The sequence below is a fragment of the Manihot esculenta genome, chromosome 13 (genome assembly GCF_001659605.2).
Source record: "Manihot esculenta cultivar AM560-2 chromosome 13, M.esculenta_v8, whole genome shotgun sequence".
NCBI lineage: Eukaryota > Viridiplantae > Streptophyta > Magnoliopsida > Malpighiales > Euphorbiaceae > Manihot > Manihot esculenta.
Window position 1 is genome coordinate 25814086 of NC_035173.2, and position 19193 is coordinate 25833278.

Sequence of the window (19193 nt, forward strand, 5' to 3'; positions counted from 1 at the left end):
AAGGCGAATGTTGTGGCAGACGCCTTAAGCCGGAAATCACTTGGCAGTTTGTCCCATATTTCGGCAGAGAGGAGGCCAGTAGTAAGGGAGTTCTTCGAGCTCATGAATGAAGGTCTACAGCTGGAGTTGTCTGGTACGGGTGCTTTGATTGCCCAGATGAGAGTGGCACCCGTGTTTCTAGAGCAGGTGGCTCAGAAACAGCATGAGGACCCAAAGTTAGTGAAGTTTGCTAGGACTGTTCAGTCAGGCAAAGACAGTGAGTTCAGATTCGACAGTAAGGGGATCCTCCGCTATGGGAGCAGATTGTGTGTACCAGATGACATAGGGCTAAAGGGAGACATTATGAGAGAGGCTCATCATGCCATATACAGTGTTCACCCCGGAGCCACCAAGATGTATCAAGATCTGAAGAAGGTTTATTGGTGGCCAGCTATGAAGAAAGAAGTGGCACAGTTTGTATCAGCCTGCGAAGTGTGTCAGAGGGTGAAACTGGAACATCAGAAGCCGGCTGGAATGCTTAACCCACTACCTATTCCAGAGTGGAAATGAGAGAATATAGCTATGGACTTCGTGGTGGGGCTACTGGCAACGTCCAACAGATTGGACTCCATATGGGTGATTGTGGATAGACTCACCAAATCTGCTCACTTCATCCCTGTCAGGAGTGGCTATTCTGTGGACAAGTTGGCGCAGGTGTATGTTGATGAGATCGTCAGGCTGCATGGGGTTCCTGTTTCAATAGTGTCTGATAGAGGGCCCCAGTTCACCTCCAGGTTTTGGCGGAGTCTGCAGAACGCCATGGGTACCAGGTTGGATTTTAGCACTGCTTTCCATCCTCAGACGGACGGACAATCAGAGAGGACCATCCAGACAATAGAGGATATGCTCAGAATGTGTGTGTTGGATTTTGGCGGTTCTTGGAGGCAGCATCTACCTTTAGTGGAGTTTGCCTACAATAACAGCCATCATGCCAGCATAGGGATGGCCCCATATGAAGCTTTGTATGGAAGGAAGTGCAGGTCGCCTGTCTGTTGGGAAGAAGTAGGAGAAAAGGCCTTGGCAGGGCCTGAGCTAGTAGAGATCACCAGCAGAGTGGTGCCCATAATCAGAGAAAGGATCAAGACTGCTGCAAGCAGACAGAAGAGTTATGCAGACATCCGCAGAAGGCAAGTAGAGTTTCAGGAGGGGGATTTGGTATTGCTCAAGGTGTCTCCTATGAAAGGGGTGATTCGGTTCGGGAAGAAAGGTAAGCTAGCTCCGCGGTACATCGGACCCTTTGAAATCTTGCAAAAGATTGGGAATGTATCGTACAAGTTAGGCTTACTCGCTTCAATGGATAGAATCCATCCGGTTTTCCATGTTTCTATGTTGAGAAAGTTCGTGTCAGATCCGGGCAAGGTTCTTAGTGAGCCTGATGTGGAGATCCAAGAGGATCTCACCTATGTTGAGCCGCCGGTACGGATCCTAGACACCCAGATCAGAAAGCTAAGGAACAAGAAAATCCCGATGGTGCAGGTCCTTTGGAATCACCACAATATCGAAGAGTGTACCTGGGAGACACGGGAGTCCATGCTCCAACAATATTCTCATCTTTTCTAAGGTGAGTTTTATGTGCTTTATGTGTATGTTATGTGTATGCCATGCTTGTGTTTGTTTGGTGAACATTCGGGGACGAATGTTCTTAAGAGGGAAAGAATGTAATACCCGGCTAGACTCCGGTATCGGAATCCCTACCGTCCGGTGGGATCTCGAATGTCGGAAACCTCTAGAAGGGTAAAACCATGTTTTTATAAAAATGTTTTAATGTATTTTATGATTTTAAGTAAAAAGGAAGTTAAGTTTTGAATGAATATAGCCTTGGAGGAAGACCCAGGTTCGGCCGCCAAATCCCAAGTTCGGCCGCCGAACATGCATGCACTTCGGGAGTGCTTTAGGCCCCCGAAAGCATAAGTGAGGGAAGTCCAAGTTCGGCCGCCGAACCTCAAGTTCGGCCGTCGAACATGGCATGCATGCGGAGGCACGTTCGGCTCCCGAATGTGGCCTGGCCAGCCACCTATAAAGGGGTTCCTTAGCAGAAATGGGCGAGCTTTTCTCCCCATTTTCGGCCAAGGTGAGCTCTCCGCCGTCCCTCACCAATTTTTGAGTTCTTCCTTCAGATCTTTCAAGATTTTCATGAGTTTTCACTTTGTTTTGAAGATTTTGAGCAAGTTTTGAAGCTTGGAAGGCACAGGAGCTCCTTTCCTTTGGTTTCCAAGTTTAGGTCATCTTTCTCTCGATCTTCAAGAGGTAAGAGCCGATCTTGAGCTCATTGCATGTTTTAAGTAAGTTTTAAGTAGATCTATGGGGTAGAAATGCATGTTTAGGTTATTGTTAGGTTTATAGGTTTATGTATGTTATTGAGCAATGTGAGTTGTTTGATGTGTTGTAGTTAGGGTTTTTAATGGTTTGAAGCCCTTAGGAGTTTGTATGCTTGTTTTTGTATGATTGGGAGTGTTGTAGAATAGGTTTTTTTGCATGTTGAAAGGTTTGGGAGGCGTTTGTGCATGTTGGAGCTGAGTTTCTGCCACTTTGGAGAAACTCAGGTTCGGCCGCCGAACCCGCTTGTGGAAGCAGCCTTCGGCTGCCGAATCCTGCCCCCAAAAGAGGACTTTCTTCTGTGGAGGGCAGTTTCGGCCGCCGAAAGTGCCGCCGAACATGCATGAGTTTCGTCTCTGTCTGGGAGTTTCGGCCGCCGAAGGTGCCGCCGAACCTGCCTGACTTTCGGCTCTGGAGGGACTTTCGGCAGCCGAACCTGCCGCCGAAAGTGCCCTGTCCTGCCCTCCTTTGCATGATTTTGGTGATTGTTTCAAGGTGTTTTAGGGGGTTTTTGGGGAGTATTTTAGAGTCATGATCATAGATGTTTGGTCCCTCATTTGAGTCCACCTGTGTAGGTTCGGACCCGAGGAACCGAGGACACCAGCAGTGAGTCAGTCGCTTCAGAGTCAGTAGAGCTTCAGCCAGAGGTGAGTGGAACTAAACTTAATATTTTAAATTGAGAAATTTAATGAAAGTTCAGCATGATTCACGCATCATGAATGCCATGTGATATATATTAGGGTGTATGCATTAGAATTTATGAATATGTTGCATTGCATAATATGTTGTTGATGTGGATGAATGTTGAATGATCCATTAGCCCTCATATGCTATGATATGATGATATGATATGGAAGTCCAGGTGTGGCTTGCACTATGCTCCTGGCACTATGTAAGAGAAAGACCGGGTGTGGCCTGCACTACGCCCCCGGCACAGTTGGTCATGTATGATATGTTATGTATAAGAGGAAGACCAGGTGTGGCCTGCACTATGCCCCTGGCATGATTGGAAAATGTAGAGGGCTAAGTGGTGACAAGTTCATCCTTGATATGATTAGTTGTGATGTGATGCATTCCATGAAAGCATGAACCTTTAATATAAATGTTTTATTATTCTGCTCACTGGGCTCTAGTAGCTCACCCCTCTCCCTTAACCCCCAGGTTTGCAGGTACAGGGTAGACCAGGAGGTCAGCAAGAGTAAGAAAGTCTTGGTTATGTAATAGATAGTGTGGACATGAATAATGTTGAGATGTTATGTATAAGTACAGTATAGAAAGGTAATGTAAAGATGTTCATGGTGTTAGAGGTGTGCTTGACCATAGAGTATTGTTATCCCTTTTAATACATGATCTCAGATGTTTTATGATGTTATGTAAACCAACTCAACACAGGTTATGTCACCCATTGGGGCATTGATGAGATCCCACAGAGGGGTCAATGCTTATGATTATGTTATGTATAGTGCATGCACGGGTTGAGTTTGGAGAATGAATGAAAGAAAAGTTTTAATTTTTATGTATGTTGTTGATCATGTATGGGATTAAACAGGTTCACAGGATGTATGTTTGGCTTGCTACGGGTCCCGGCGGCCTTAAGCCGATCTGGATCCTAGCGCCGGTAGCAGTCCGATTTTCGGGTCGTTACAGACAGAATGGAGCCTCGATTTGTCCAAACTTCTGGGCAGACTATTGAAAAAGAGCTGCCAAGTGGTAATACAGAACTGCGATTTGCCCAAATCGATAGACAGACTGGGCAAATCATTGAAGAACAAGTGACAGATTCCAAACTAAGGCAACAGAGAGCAGAAAAGCAATCATAAAAGTTCAAAATTTCACCTCCCTTTTCAAAAAGGTTAGCAAGATCTAAAAAAGAAAAAGAAGAAAAAGAAATACTTGAAAACTTTCACAAAGTGGAAATCAACATACCTTTGCTGGATGCTGTCAAACAAATACCATGATATGCAAAATTCTTGAAGGAGCTATGCACCAACCGTAGGAAGCTTGCTGAACATGAGAAGGTACTGTAGGGTAATGTGTTTCGGCTATCATTCAAAGGAAGCTTCCAGCTAAGTGCATAGACAGAGGGATGTTTGCTGTTTCATGCAAGATAAGTAATGTAGGAATAAAGAAAGCCATGTGTGACCTTAAGGCATCAATCTATGTTATGCCTCTCTCCATCTATGATTTCTTAAATGCAGGCACACTAAAAAACACCAACATTATTATTCAGTTGGCTGACAGGTATATTGTCTATCCCAAAGGTGTCCTAGAAGACGTCTTAATGCAGGTGGACCAGTTGGTCTTTCCGGCAGACTTTTATATAATTGTCATGGAGGAGGACAAGTGCAATACTACATCGGACATCCTACTCGGAAGACCCTTTCTAAGCATGACCGGAACAAAGATAGATGTGCATGATGCACTACAAAAAAACAGTGATTTAGCGACCAAAATTTTGGTCGCTAAAAAGAAAGATTTGGTCGCTATTATGAAATAGCGACCATTCAGCGACCAAAATCAAATGGTCAGTGTTTGGCCAGTCGCTAAAGTTTTGGCGACGATCTAAAAATTGGTCGCTAAAATAGCGACCAATCAGCGACCATTTTTTGGTCGCTAATTTGGTGTCACGGCAAATTAACTATTAGAAATATTAGTCGCTGTGTGGAAGTAAATTGGTCGTTAAATTTTGGTCGCGAAATGGTCGCTGTTTTGGTCGCTAATTTGGTCGCTATTTCGTTGTTATTTGATCGCCTTAGGGAAGAACATTTAGTCGTTATTTCGTCGCTATTTCGTCGCAAATTAATAATAAAATCAAAAAAATATTTATTATTTAATTTGCTTTTATGACTGATTAGTCACTAATAAATGCATTTAAATCTGATTCATATCATTTTTCCAATAAATTCATAAACCTGCTATAATATCAATATGTACACACACATTCCAATACATAAAACATCAAAGACAATATATACACATCAACTTCATTTCATAATTCTACAATCTAAAAGTCCAAAACATTACTATAGTTCAAGACTAAGACAACAACCTGAGGCAACCTTCAACCCCAGCCTAAACTTCCTGCTCCTTATCTAGCTTGAGTTGTCAGTAAATCTCAGCTCTCCTAGAGTCCCCACACCATCTTTAAGAGTCATTTGCAGATCCCCATTCAGAAGTGGCCTCTTTCCCTCACGCTCTTTGACCACATGAGACTCAAATTCCTCCTGAGTCCAGTTATCATCATCTTCGTTATTAAAGTCACCTTCAAGAACAATGATGTCCAGTTTCGCTGCAGATTCAGGACCTGATGTCATAACATGACCTGTGTCTGCATCAATCAACACAACATGGATTGCAGCACCCTGCTCGCCTTCTACTTTCCCACCAGTAAAGAGAGGGAGGGACAACCTGGACCTGAAGTGCAGCTGCAAGTTTCTTCCATTAGGCCCTCCTATACATTTGGGAGAAGACCTGCATTTCCTAAACCATTAGAGACAAAGTAGCACTTCAGAGGAATAAAATGAATTCAAATCAACAAAATGCATACCCTCTAATTTACACAATTAATAATCAAGCAACCAGGAGTAACCCTCTAGAATTCCCTCTAATTAACAGAAAAGGAACAGCAAGAACAAAGAGTTTAGGCTGGTAAAGAGAGCCATTTGTCATCGTTGAACAAATTAAAGCAGACCGTTGGCAATTTCATAATATGATGAAAAATGAGGTTGAGACTAACAAAGTTAGACTACCAATGCAGCACAGCCATGTGAAAAAGGAGAGGCCCAAGATATGCAAAACACAAACTCAACTCCTAGTAAGTCAAACAATGTTGGTGTCCAGAAGAAGACTGGCTAAAAGATAGTTCCAAGCCTGAACCCATGGTGGTTCCTGTTCAAAGTTCAAGGGAACAAGAACCAGCCTTTCAAGTCTCCCCAGTGCTGACTCAATTCAGTTATAGTCCAGTTTGATTCTGATTTTGACTAAGCCCAAATGGTTGGAAATGTTTTCAAATTTTTTTAAAAAGAAAAATCCATTTGCCCCAGAAACCAACTAGCTGGTTCTATCCAGTTCAATGCTGGGTTTGACTGGTTTCAGTTTTGGTTTGGTTTTGGTTCCAAACTGGCTCATAGCTAGATCCATTTAGATGTCACTAAGATACATAAAACAATGCTAAGATGGGAATGCCCAATCCTAAAAACTTATGATGGTACTGATATCTAATAATTAAACATAGATAAAATGCAAGTTATATCAGATAGTTGAACAACAAACAAAAAAAATTATGCTGGTTACTTATGTTATCTGAAAAAACAAAATGCCATCTTGGAAACATTAATACAAGCAAAGAAAAATGGTGAATACCTTCCACTAAGTTTGGCAGAGCCCAATTTTGCCAAAGCACGCTCCACTTCTTCACTAACCTGCACATTTCGAGGCAGTTAAAAATGAAGATATGTCCACAGCCAATCATGCGTACAACAGGCCATTAAAGATGTTATCATTTACATGTATTACACTTCATTATCGTTTGCATGTATTACACTAGAGAATCACAGCATGTCCTAATCAAAACCTGTGAACCCTTTTTTATCAAATCACCATTCAGAAGAACTCTCAAATAGATTAAAAATAAATACATAAAGAAAATCTATAGAAACAGAAAAGCTTGGTTAAAAATTGATAGATTGAAAAGTATTGTGTTAAGTTTATTTTACAGATATTATTATATTGTAATAGAATAATGCAAAGAAAGTCATCATGAATCCTTCAAAGAGAAATACCAAAATACACAAGGGTGCAAGCTATCTTACAACTCTCCGAAGAATAGGCTCCAACGATGGGCAAAGTTTCTGTAACGACCCCAAAATGGACCGTCACCGGCGCTAGGATTCAGGTCGGCTTAAGGCCGCCAGAACCCGTAGCAAGCCTGCTATACTCTCTGTGTTCCTGTAAAACTCATACATGATCATACATTTTCTGTGAAAATAAAAACTCTTTGCTGAACCAAGGCTTAACCTGTGCATGCACTATCTCTGTACTCTGTACTCTGTACTCTGTACTCTGTACTCTGTACTCTGTACCCCTGACTAGAGCTTGCTCTAGATGGGTTAACTCATACCTGTTAAGCCTGGTTTTTCACATACAGAAAAACATATATACATATCCAGATCATGTACACAACATATATTACTAAGTCAAGCACATGTCTAACTTTAGACACACAATTATTACATATCTTTAATATTACATGTCCACTCTAGGCTATTACAAATCTCTTTACTCTTTCCGTCCTCTGCTGGACTGTCCCTGTACACTGTACACTGAACCTGCAAAACTGGGGTTAAGGGAGTGGGATGAGCTCTATAGCCCAGTGAGTAGAACAGTAAAACATCTCAGTAAAACATGATCTCATGGAATGCGTCATAATACAGATAAACCACATCAAGAGTAAACCTGTCACCACATAGTCCCAGTAACTCTGTGCCAGGGCGTAGAATCGAGCACCTGGTCTTCCTGTCATATATGTATATGTGTATATAACACCTCTGTACTTACCATTGCCAGGGCGTAGTCAAAGGCTCCTGGTCTTTACTATACCTGCCAGGGCGTAGTCAAAGGCTCCTGGTCTTTACTATACCTGCCAGGGCGTAGTCAAAGGCTCCTGGACTTCCTGTCTGAGACTATTGGATCATTCAGCATTTACCCACATCAACAAATAACTATGCAATGCAACATATTCATGGATACTAATGCAATCAACCTATGGCATAATCATGATGCATGAGATATGCTAAAACATTCCATTAGTCTATTAAAAGAGTTAAGTTTAGTTCCACTCACCTCTGGCTATCTGGACTGACTGACTCTGCAGGCTCGGTAAAACTCTGGAGCAGAACTCACTGCTGCTCTCTCTGGTTCCTCTGGTCTGTATAGGTACAGATAAACTCAAATGAGGGACCAAACTAGCTTATGAAACTCACTCTATTAAACTCCTCAAGAATCCCCTTAACCTCACTCAACTATCCATGCAAAGCCTGCAAAAGAAGACTGGACAGAAGACTTTCGGCGGCAGGTTCGGCGGCCGAAAGTCCTCTCCAGAGACGAAACTCAAGCACCTTCGGCGGCCGAATCTCAAGCTTCGGCGGCCGAACCCTTTCGGGGGCAAGTTTCGGGGGCCAAAAGGCATTCCAGAGACGAAAGTCTCTAACCTTCGGCGGCATCTTCGGCGGCCGAATCCCCCAAACAGAGCCGAACATGCAAAACTCACGGGGGCAAGCTGTGGCAGCCTACGCCACCATGCAAGAGGTTCGGCGGCCGAATGAACCTTCGGCTGCCGAACCTGAGTTCATCCTGAACTCAGCCCCGACGGCAAACAAGCTCCTCCATCCCTTCAATCTCCCACACCATGCACACTCAACTCCTCAACACACATATACTCATGTATATGTCCAAAGGGGTCCAAAACTATCTAAAAACCCCAACAAAACACATCAACCATAACACAGAAACATGTATACATGCATAAATCATCAAAACCACCATTTATCACCTAAGCATGCATCTCACTCCATAACTCCCTTAAAACCTTCAGAAAACATAGAAACAGGGTCAAAAGCATCACTTACCTCCTGTAATAAGAAGATGAACACCCTGAACAAAGGGAAACGAACCAACTTTCTTCAAACTCCCCAACTCTCAAAACCTAGGTTTTTTTGCTTCAAAACCTTCAAACTCTTTTGACCACTAGCTAACTCTTGCATGAGCTGCTCAAACTGAGCAAATAAAGCATGGGAGACGTGGCCACTCTTCTGGCCAGGGTTTGGAGCCAACACCTGTCCAACATGCTGACTAAGGATTGCACAAGAGCTGGCTGAGCAACTCAGCTTCGGCTGACGAATCGCATGCAAAACCATGCAACATTCGGGGGCCGAACCTGAACTGCGGAAACCGAACATTGGGCACTTTCGGCGGCCGAACTTACCTTCGGCGGCCGAACGTGGCAAAAGTCTCCATAACCTTTTCTCTTCCTTTCCTCAAACCAAATCACCTAAAACCCATCACATATAGCATAACACTGGAGGAAAACATAAATCCTACCCTCTTATAGAATTCCGACACCCCGGATGCCACCGGACGACAGGAATTCCGGTGCCGGATTCTCGCCGGGTATTACATTCTCCCCCCCTTAAAAACATTCGTCCTCGAATGATTCGAAAACAAAAAACACATGAAACGGAGGAAACTAACCTCAAAACAAATATGGATACTGCTGAAGTATCGACTCTCGCGTCTCCCAGGTGCACTCTTCTAGGTTATGGTGGTTCCATAGAACTTTCACCATCGGAATCCCCTTGTTTCTTAGCTGTCTGATCTGCGTGTCCAGAATCCGCACTGGCTGCTCTATATAGGTGAGATCTGTATGAATCTCCACCTCAGGCTCACTCAGAACCTGATTCGGATCTGACACAAACTGTCGTAGCATAGAAACATGAAAGACCGGGTGAATTCTCGCCATAGGAGCAGGTAAAGCCAGCTTATACGACACATTCCCGATCCTCTGCAAGATCTCAAAGGGTCCAATGTACCGTGGAGCTAACTTACCCTTCTTCCCAAAACGAACCACTCCTTTCATTGGAGATACTTTTAGCAATACCATATTACCCTCCTGAAACTCTAACTGCTTTCTGCGAACGTCTGCATAACTTTTCTGTCTGCTCTGCGCTGTTCTGATTCTCTCTCTGATCACGGGTACTACTCGACTAGTAATCTCTACTAACTCTGGCCCTGCAAGAGCCTTCTCTCCTATTTCTTCCCAACAAACAGGGGATCTGCACTTCCTCCCATACAACGCTTCATAAGGAGCCATCCCAATGCTAGCATGATGACTGTTATTGTAGGCAAACTCCACCAAAGGTAGATGCTGCCTCCAAGAACCGCCAAAGTCTAACACACACAGTCGAAGCATATCCTCTATGGTCTGGATGGTCCTCTCAGACTGTCCATCAGTCTGTGGGTGGAAAGCAGTGCTAAACTCTAATCTCGTGCCCATCGCACTCTGCAGACTTCGCCAAAATCTAGAGGTAAACTGAGGTCCTCTATCTGAAACTATCGACACTGGAACACCATGTAATCTCACTATCTCATCCAGATATACCTGTGCCAACTTATCCACAGAATAGGTACTCCGAACTGGAAGAAAATGAGCAGCTTTTGTGAGTCTGTCCACAATTACCCATATAGAGTCTATCCTGTTGGACGCTGCTGGTAAACCCACTACAAAATCCATGGCTATGTTTTCCCATTTCCACTCTGGAATCGGCAATGGGTTAAGCATTCCAGCTGGTTTCTGATGCTCTAGTTTCACCCTTTGGCAAACCTCACAAGCTGTCACAAACTGCGCCACTTCTTTCTTCATGGCTGGCCACCAATAGACCCTTTTGAGATCCTGATACATCTTAGTGGCTCCTGGGTGAACACTATACCGCGCATTATGAGCTTCCCTCATAATGTCTTCTTTCACATTGCTCCTATCTGGTACACAAAGGCGACTTCCATAACGGAGGATCCCTTTGCTGTCAAAACAAAACTCTGCACTGTTGCCTGACTGAACAGTCCTGGCAATTTTCATCAACTCAGGGTCCTCGTGCTGTCTCTGAGCTATCTGCTCCAGAAACACAGGTGTCACTCTCATCTGTGCTATCAACGCACCTGTACCAGACAACTCTAACTGTAACCCCTCTTCTAAGAGCTTGTACAGCTCCATCACAACTGGTCTCCGCTCTGCTGCTATATGGGATAAACTGCCTAGTGACTTCCGGCTTAGGGCGTCTGCCACAACATTCGCCTTACCCGGATGATACTGGATCTTACAATCATAATCACTGAGCAATTCTACCCATCTTCTCTGCCGCAAGTTCAGCTCCCTTTGACTCAAGATGTACTGTAAACTCTTGTGATCAGTGAAGATCTCGCATTTCACCCCGTAGAGGTAATGCCGCCACATCTTAAGTGCAAAGATAACTGCTGCCATCTCTAGGTCATGGGTGGGGTAATTCAACTCGTGCTTCTTCAACTGTCTAGAAGCATAAGCTATCACCCTATCATTCTGCATCAAAACACAGCCCAATCCTACTCGAGATGCATCACAGAACACTGTGAAATCCTCATTACTCACAGGCAGAGCTAGCACTGGTGCTATTGTCAATCTCCGCTTGAGCTCCTCAAAGCTCTCTTCACACTGGTCTGACCAAACAAACTTCTGGTTTTTCTGAGTTAGTTTGGTCATAGGAGCCGCTATCTTTGAGAAGTTCTGAACGAACCTCCTGTAGTAACCTGCCAGTCCCAGAAAGCTTTTAATCTCAGTCACTGTAGTGGGTCTGGGCCAGTTAGCTACAGCTTCTATCTTCTTGGGGTCTACCTCAATACCCTCTGCTGATACTACATGTCCCAAGAAGGAAATGCTCCTCAACCAAAACTCACACTTCGAGAACTTGGCATATAAACCATGCTCTCTCAGTGTCTGCAAAACTATCCTCAGATGCTGGGCATGCTCCTCTGCATCTCTGGAATACACTAAAATATCATCGATAAAAACAATGACAAAGTGATCCAGAAACTCACTGAAAACTCTGTTCATGAGATCCATGAATGCTGCAGGGGCGTTAGTCAACCCGAACGGCATCACTAAGAACTCATAATGCCCATATCTGGTCCTGAAAGCTGTCGTAGGCACATCTGCCTCTCTGACTCTCAACTGATGATACCCGGATCTCAGATCTATTTTCGAGAAACAACCTGCTCCAGCTAGCTGGTCAAAGAGATCATCAATCCGAGGTAGCGGATATCTATTCTTGATAGTGACTTTGTTCAACTGTCTGTAGTCGATACAAAGTCTGAGGGATCCATCCTTCTTTCTGACAAAGAGCACTGGAGCACCCCAAGGTGAGGTACTAGGGCGGATGAAACCCTTATCTACCAAGTCCTGCAACTGTTCTTTCAACTCTTTTAACTCTGCTGGCGCCATCCTGTAGGGAGGAATAGAGATAGGTCTGGTACCTGGCAGCAATTCAATTTCAAACCCTATCTCCCTATCAGGTGGGAGTCCTGGTAAATCGTCTGGGAACACATCGAGAAACTCTCGGACTACTGGTACGGCGGCTGGTTCCCTCACCTGACTGTCTAGCTCTCTCACATGAGCTAGAAACCCCTGACAACCCCGCCTAAGCAAACGACGAGCCTGAAGGGCTGAAATCATACCTCTGAGTGTACCTCTCCTGTCTCCTCTGAAGACACACTCTGACCCATCCTGGTCTCTGAGACTCACTAGCTTCTCTCTACAGTCCAAAGTAGCACTATATGTAGATAACCAATCCATCCCTAGAATGACATCAAAATCTGTCAAGTCTAGAACCACAAGGTCAGCTGGAAGGTATCTACCCTCTATAAACACTGGACTGAAACGACAGACTGACACTGCCACTGATGGGTCACATTTAGGTCCACTGACCCAGAGAGGATACTCTAACTCAGAACTGATCAAACCCAATCTCTCTATGGCTCGCGAAGCAATAAAGGAATGAGAAGCACCGGGGTCCATCAAAGCATACACATCTGAACACCCAATGATGAGATTACCTGACACCACTGTGTTCGACATGTTAGCCTCCTCCTGTGTCACTGTGAAAATCCGTGCTGGGGCTACCGGATTTCCACCTCGGGAACCTGCTGCTGAAGTAGAGGCTGCCCCTCTCCCTCTACCTCTGCCACTACTCTGAGGCATGACTGGAGCTGCTGGCCGTACAACTGGCTGTACCACACTGCCTGAACTCATCTGCTGGGATGGTGCAAAAGTCACCTGAGGACACTCCCGAGCAATATGCCCTTCCTGTCCACATCTAAAACACGCAGTAGATCCCATCCGACAAGTCCCTACATGTGGTCTTCCGCATCTTCTGCAGACTGGAGCTGTGCCAGAGCTTGAGCCACTACCTATTCCCAGACCTGACTTGACTTTATTCCAGAACTTACTCTTTGTTCCTTTTGCTCTGTCCCATCTCTTGCTGCCAGACGTGCCTACACTGGGGGCCTTAGAACCCGAAGCCTGTGCCTTTGATTGTTTCTGAATATTGGCACTAGCTTCCATTTTCCTGGCTGCGTCCACTATGGTGTGGAAACTCTCCTTTTCTGCTGGAAGAATCAAGGAAGCATACCTGGGATGCAATCTCATAGTATATCTCCTTGCCTTCTTCTGATCAGTATCATAGGCTTGACCCACGTACTGAAGCAAATCCAGGAACTTATCTGTGAATTCATCAACACTCATCTCATCTGTCTGTCGCAACTGTTCGAACTCTATTACTTTCATCTCCCGAGAACTGTCAGGAAAAGCCCACCCTGCAAACGCATTGGCGAACTCTCCCCATGACATGCTGTCCATTCTGGGTTCCACATAGTTCTTAAACCATTCTCTGGCTTTCTTGCATTTCAATGTGAAACCTGCCATCTCAATGGCTCTCCTATCATCTGCGCCCAATTCACTAGTTATCATCCTAACTGCTCTGAGGTAATCAAATGGATCATCTCCCGTGTTGTATTTAGGAGCATCCAATTTCAAATACTCCGTCATTTGTACTTTACCTCCAGAGGAGCTAGGTTGATGTCTGTCAACAACAGGGGCTACTGGTTCTGGTGGTGGTACTGGTTCATTTGGCTCTGGGTGTGCTGCACTTGGATGGGTAGGGGAAGATGGATACATAGGATATGGTGGATAGTACGGAGGATAAGGCATAGATGGCATGTAAGAAGGATATGGCACAAAACTAGAGTATTCCGACATACCTCCCATCGGATACTCTGGATAGCCAAAACCTGAGGTCTGAACACCTCCCTGCGACTCTCCCATACCTTCCTCAAAACTGCCTATACCCATGCTGTCATCTCTAGACTGCTCAATCTCCATAGCTTCCCTCCTTTCCTCTGATCTTTCTCCCCTAACTGTTCCTCTTCTGCTCTCGTCGACAGACCTCCTCGGGTCTATAGACATACCTTCCCTGCTAGATCTCTGAGACCTTGCCCTCGGCAATGCAGGAGGACGAGCAGCTGTTCTCTCATTCTCTGGTGGGACTCCAGTCAATCGAGCTGATCGACGAGTTCCTCGCATCTTTACTCTCTGGAAAACAACACATAACATAGCACTTTAGCACATAAACAACACATAACAATAAGGCACATGCATAACTCATGGCATCTCACAGATAGGACACAACACCCTAGCCTAGTGGACATGATTTCCTATTGTGCTTGACCACGTCTAAGATCTATGAGCCCGACACTATCTCGATAGGTCCGATCATGTGAACCTAGGGCTCTGATACCAATCTGTAACGACCCCAAAATGGACCGTCACCGGCGCTAGGATTCAGGTCGGCTTAAGGCCGCCAGAACCCGTAGCAAGCCTGCTATACTCTCTGTGTACCTGTAAAACTCATACATGATCATACATTTTCTATGAAAATAAAAACTCTTTGCTGAACCAAGGCTTAACCTGTGCATGCACTATCTCTGTACTCTGTACTCTGTACTCTGTACTCTGTACTCTGTACTCTATACCCCTGACTAGAGCTTGCTCTAGATGGGTTAACTCATACCTGTTAAGCCTGGTTTTTCACATACAGAAAAACATATATACATATCCAGATCATGTACACAACATATATTACTAAGTCAAGCACATGTCTAACTTTAGACACACAATTATTACATATCTTTAATATTACATGTCCACTCTAGGCTATTACAAATCTCTTTACTCTTTCCGTCCTCTGCTGGACTGTCCCTGTACACTGTACACTGAACCTGCAAAACTGGGGTTAAGGGAGTGGGATGAGCTCTATAGCCCAGTGAGTAGAACAGTAAAACATCTCAGTAAAACATGATCTCATGGAATGCGTCATAACACAGATAAACCACATCAAGAGTAAACCTGTCACCACATAGTCCCAGTAACTCTGTGCCAGGGCGTAGAATCGAGCACCTGGTCTTCCTGTCATATATGTATATGTGTATATAACACCTCTGTACTTACCATTGCCAGGGCGTAGTCAAAGGCTCCTGGTCTTTACTATACCTGCCAGGGCGTAGTCAAAGGCTCCTGGTCTTTACTATACCTGCCAGGGCGTAGTCAAAGGCTCCTGGACTTCCTGTCTGAGACTATTGGATCATTCAGCATTTACCCACATCAACAAATAACTATGCAATGCAACATATTCGTGGATACTAATGCAATCAACCTATGGCATAATCATGATGCATGAGATATGCTAAAACATTCCATTAGTCAATTAAAAGAGTTAAGTTTAGTTCCACTCACCTCTGGCTATCTGGACTGACTGACTCTGCAGGCTCGGTAAAACTCTGGAGCAGAACTCACTGCTGCTCTCTCTGGTTCCTCTGGTCTGTATAGGTACAGATAAACTCAAATGAGGGACCAAACTAGCTTATGAAACTCACTCTATTAAACTCCTCAAGAATCCCCTTAACCTCACTCAACTATCCATGCAAAGCCTGCAAAAGAAGACTGGACAGAACACTTTCGGCGGCAGGTTCGGCGGCCGAAAGTCCTCTCCAGAGACGAAACTCAAGCACCTTCGGCGGCCGAATCTCAAGCTTCGGCGGCCGAACCCTTTCGGGGGCAAGTTTCGGGGGCCAAAAGGCATTCCAGAGACGAAAGTCTCTAACCTTCGGCGGCATCTTCGGCGGCCGAATCCCCCAAACAGAGCCGAACATGCAAAACTCACGGGGGCAAGCTGTGGCAGCCTACGCCACCATGCAAGAGGTTCGGCGGCCGAATGAACCTTCGGCTGCCGAACCTGAGTTCATCCTGAACTCAGCCCCGACGGCAAACAAGCTCCTCCATCCCTTCAATCTCCCACACCATGCACACTCAACTCCTCAACACACATATACTCATGTATATGTCCAAAGGGGTCCAAAACTATCTAAAAACCCCAACAAAACACATCAACCATAACACAGAAACATGTATACATGCATAAATCATCAAAACCACCATTTATCACCTAAGCATGCATCTCACTCCATAACTCCCTTAAAACCTTCAGAAAACATAGAAACAGGGTCAAAAGCATCACTTACCTCCTGTAATAAGAAGATGAACACCCTGAACAAAGGGAAACGAACCAACTTTCTTCAAACTCCCCAACTCTCAAAACCTAGGTTTTTTTGCTTCAAAACCTTCAAACTCTTTTGACCACTAGCTAACTCTTGCATGAGCTGCTCAAACTGAGCAAATAAAGCATGGGAGACGTGGCCACTCTTCTGGCCAGGGTTTGGAGCCAACACCTGTCCAACATGCTGACTAAGGATTGCACAAGAGCTGGCTGAGCAACTCAGCTTCGGCTGCCGAATCGCATGCAAAACCATGCAACATTCGGGGGCCGAACCTGAACTGCGGAAACCGAACATTGGGCACTTTCGGCGGCCGAACTTACCTTCGGCGGCCGAACGTGGCAAAAGTCTCCATAACCTTTTCTCTTCCTTTCCTCAAACCAAATCACCTAAAACCCATCACATATAGCATAACACTGGAGGAAAACATAAATCCTACCCTCTTATAGAATTCCGACACCCCGGATGCCACCGGACGACAGGAATTCCGGTGCCGGATTCTCGCCGGGTATTACAGTTTCTGCAGACAATCCACCTTGAGAGCTTCAACAATTACACTGAAACAAAATCAAAAAATACACAGGATTTTTCAACCAAGTTTCAAATACAATTCTAAGAACACAGCTAACCACAGTCAAAACTAAGTTCAATAAAATCTCAAGCAAGTAGAAAGGGATTATTATAGTTATGAAGAGGATTCGTACCCAGGAAGTCAACAAGGGCTGGGTAACAAATTGAACTTTTGAACAGTAGAAAATAAAAGAATCGGGCATGTGAATAATTTAAGATAATACTCGTTTTGAGATCCCAACGCATCAAAGTGAGCACAACAAGAATCAGGCATGGATTAGATTTCTTGCAGAACCAAAACTCAGCCATTTTCCAGACCAAATAGAAAATAATCAGATTAATAATCAAATAATCAGATTAATAGTCCATAAATTCTAAAAATCTTTAATAGCAACTTTGCCCATAAATTCTAAAAATCAACAGTGTTACAGTAAATATGAAAGGATAGAGAGTTGTCTCTGACTGGGAAGTGGGAGATGTCGCCACACTGGAGAGAGAGAAGGAGATATCGCTGACTGGGGAGACAGAAGATTTATCGTCACTGGGGAGAGAAAGGAGATTCAGAAATAAATAGATCTCACAAACCTCAGAAAGCACACATCTGAAATCATAATTTCAAAATATCCATCCAAACTTGCAGTGACAGAGGACGCGGCGAGGAGCAGCACCGGACGGCAAGACTGGAGCAGAGGAAGCGGCGGAGAAGAGCAAAGAAGCAAGCAGACCAGCGGACGCAGGAACCGGACGCAGAACGACGTTGACAGCGTGGAGCAAAGGAACAATCGGCGGGAGGCGCACGGCTGTACCAGACGAGTGACGGAGAGGCCGAATGGGGGAGGGGAGGGCGGCAGTAGACTTGAGAGTTGAGAGAGATTTAAGGGTTCTTTTGATAGCAGGTTTGTTTATTTAGGTTTATTTTTTATCTTTCAATTAAGATTTTATTTTTATAGTTTATATTATTTAAAATATTTTATACTATATGTTTATTAATTTTGTCTTTAATGGTATAATTTTTTTAAAGATAAATAATATAGTTTTATTGTATTAAAATATTATATTGTATTAATTTACAATAACAATATTTTAAATTATTTTTTAAAATAAATTGTACTAAAAATAAGAATATATGTAAAATTATAAAAAAATATTTTAACAGTATATTTAATTTTAATTTAAAATTTTAAATAAAATAAAATTTAATTAAAAATTAAATAAAAATTTTAAAAATAAAATGGTCGCTGATTGGTCGCTGTTTAGTGACTAAACTAATTAGTCGCTAAATATGGTCGCAAATTATAACATTATATTCCCACTCAAAAAATAGTCGCAATTTCATCGCAAATATGATCGCAAATATCTCGCACCACTAATTCCCGCTAAATTTAGCGACGATTTAATATTTGGTCGCTAAATAGCGACCAAATAACGACCAATATTTGGTCGTTGAGCTTTTTATTAAATAAAAATATTATTTTATTCATGTAGTAGCAGAATGGTCGCTGATTGGTTGCTATATAGCAACCAAAAATTTTGGTCGCAATTTCACAATTTTTTTTGTAGTAATGGTACATTAACTACGGAATTTGAAGGGGAAGTAATCAAGTTTAATGTTTATGATGCAATGAAATTCCCTAATGATATATCTCTTATATATGGTTTAGATGTTATTAATTGCTTAAGTCAAAAAATCTTTGAAATAAATCAAGATAGCATACTCAACATTGATCTATGCAGGAACACCAACCAAGAGAGTGAGGAGGTGATAGAGCATATTTTAGTCCACTTTATCATTATGTTCTTGATGTTTATTTGCATTTTTTCTGCTTAATTTTGTAGTTTTAATTATGTTTTGCAGATATTAGGTGTAAAGAGACAATATGGAGAAAATGCTCTTAAAACTACCAAAAAGTGTCAAATATAGAAAGTGCCAAAAAAGGAAAGTTTTCAAATAAGGAAAGTTTTCAAATAAGAAAAGTTTCAGAAAAGGAAAGTTTTCAAACAAAGAAAGTGCAGAAACAAAAGCAAATAAGGAAAGCTCAGTCAGAAGATTATTTGAAATTCAAATTGCAGATCTTTCTTTC

At 43.4% G+C, this 19193-nt stretch overlaps 1 long non-coding RNA gene across 1 annotated transcript; it reads right to left on the reverse strand.

The window, feature by feature from the left end:
* Nucleotides 1–5798: 5798 nt before the first annotated feature.
* Nucleotides 5799–7195, reverse strand: LOC110629035. The gene is made up of 3 exons (XR_002490153.2): nucleotides 7167–7195; nucleotides 6718–6776; nucleotides 5799–5826 (listed from the first exon to the last, which is right to left on the reverse strand). It is a non-coding gene; the product is annotated as an uncharacterized LOC110629035 (long non-coding RNA).
* Nucleotides 7196–19193: the final 11998 nt, after the last annotated feature.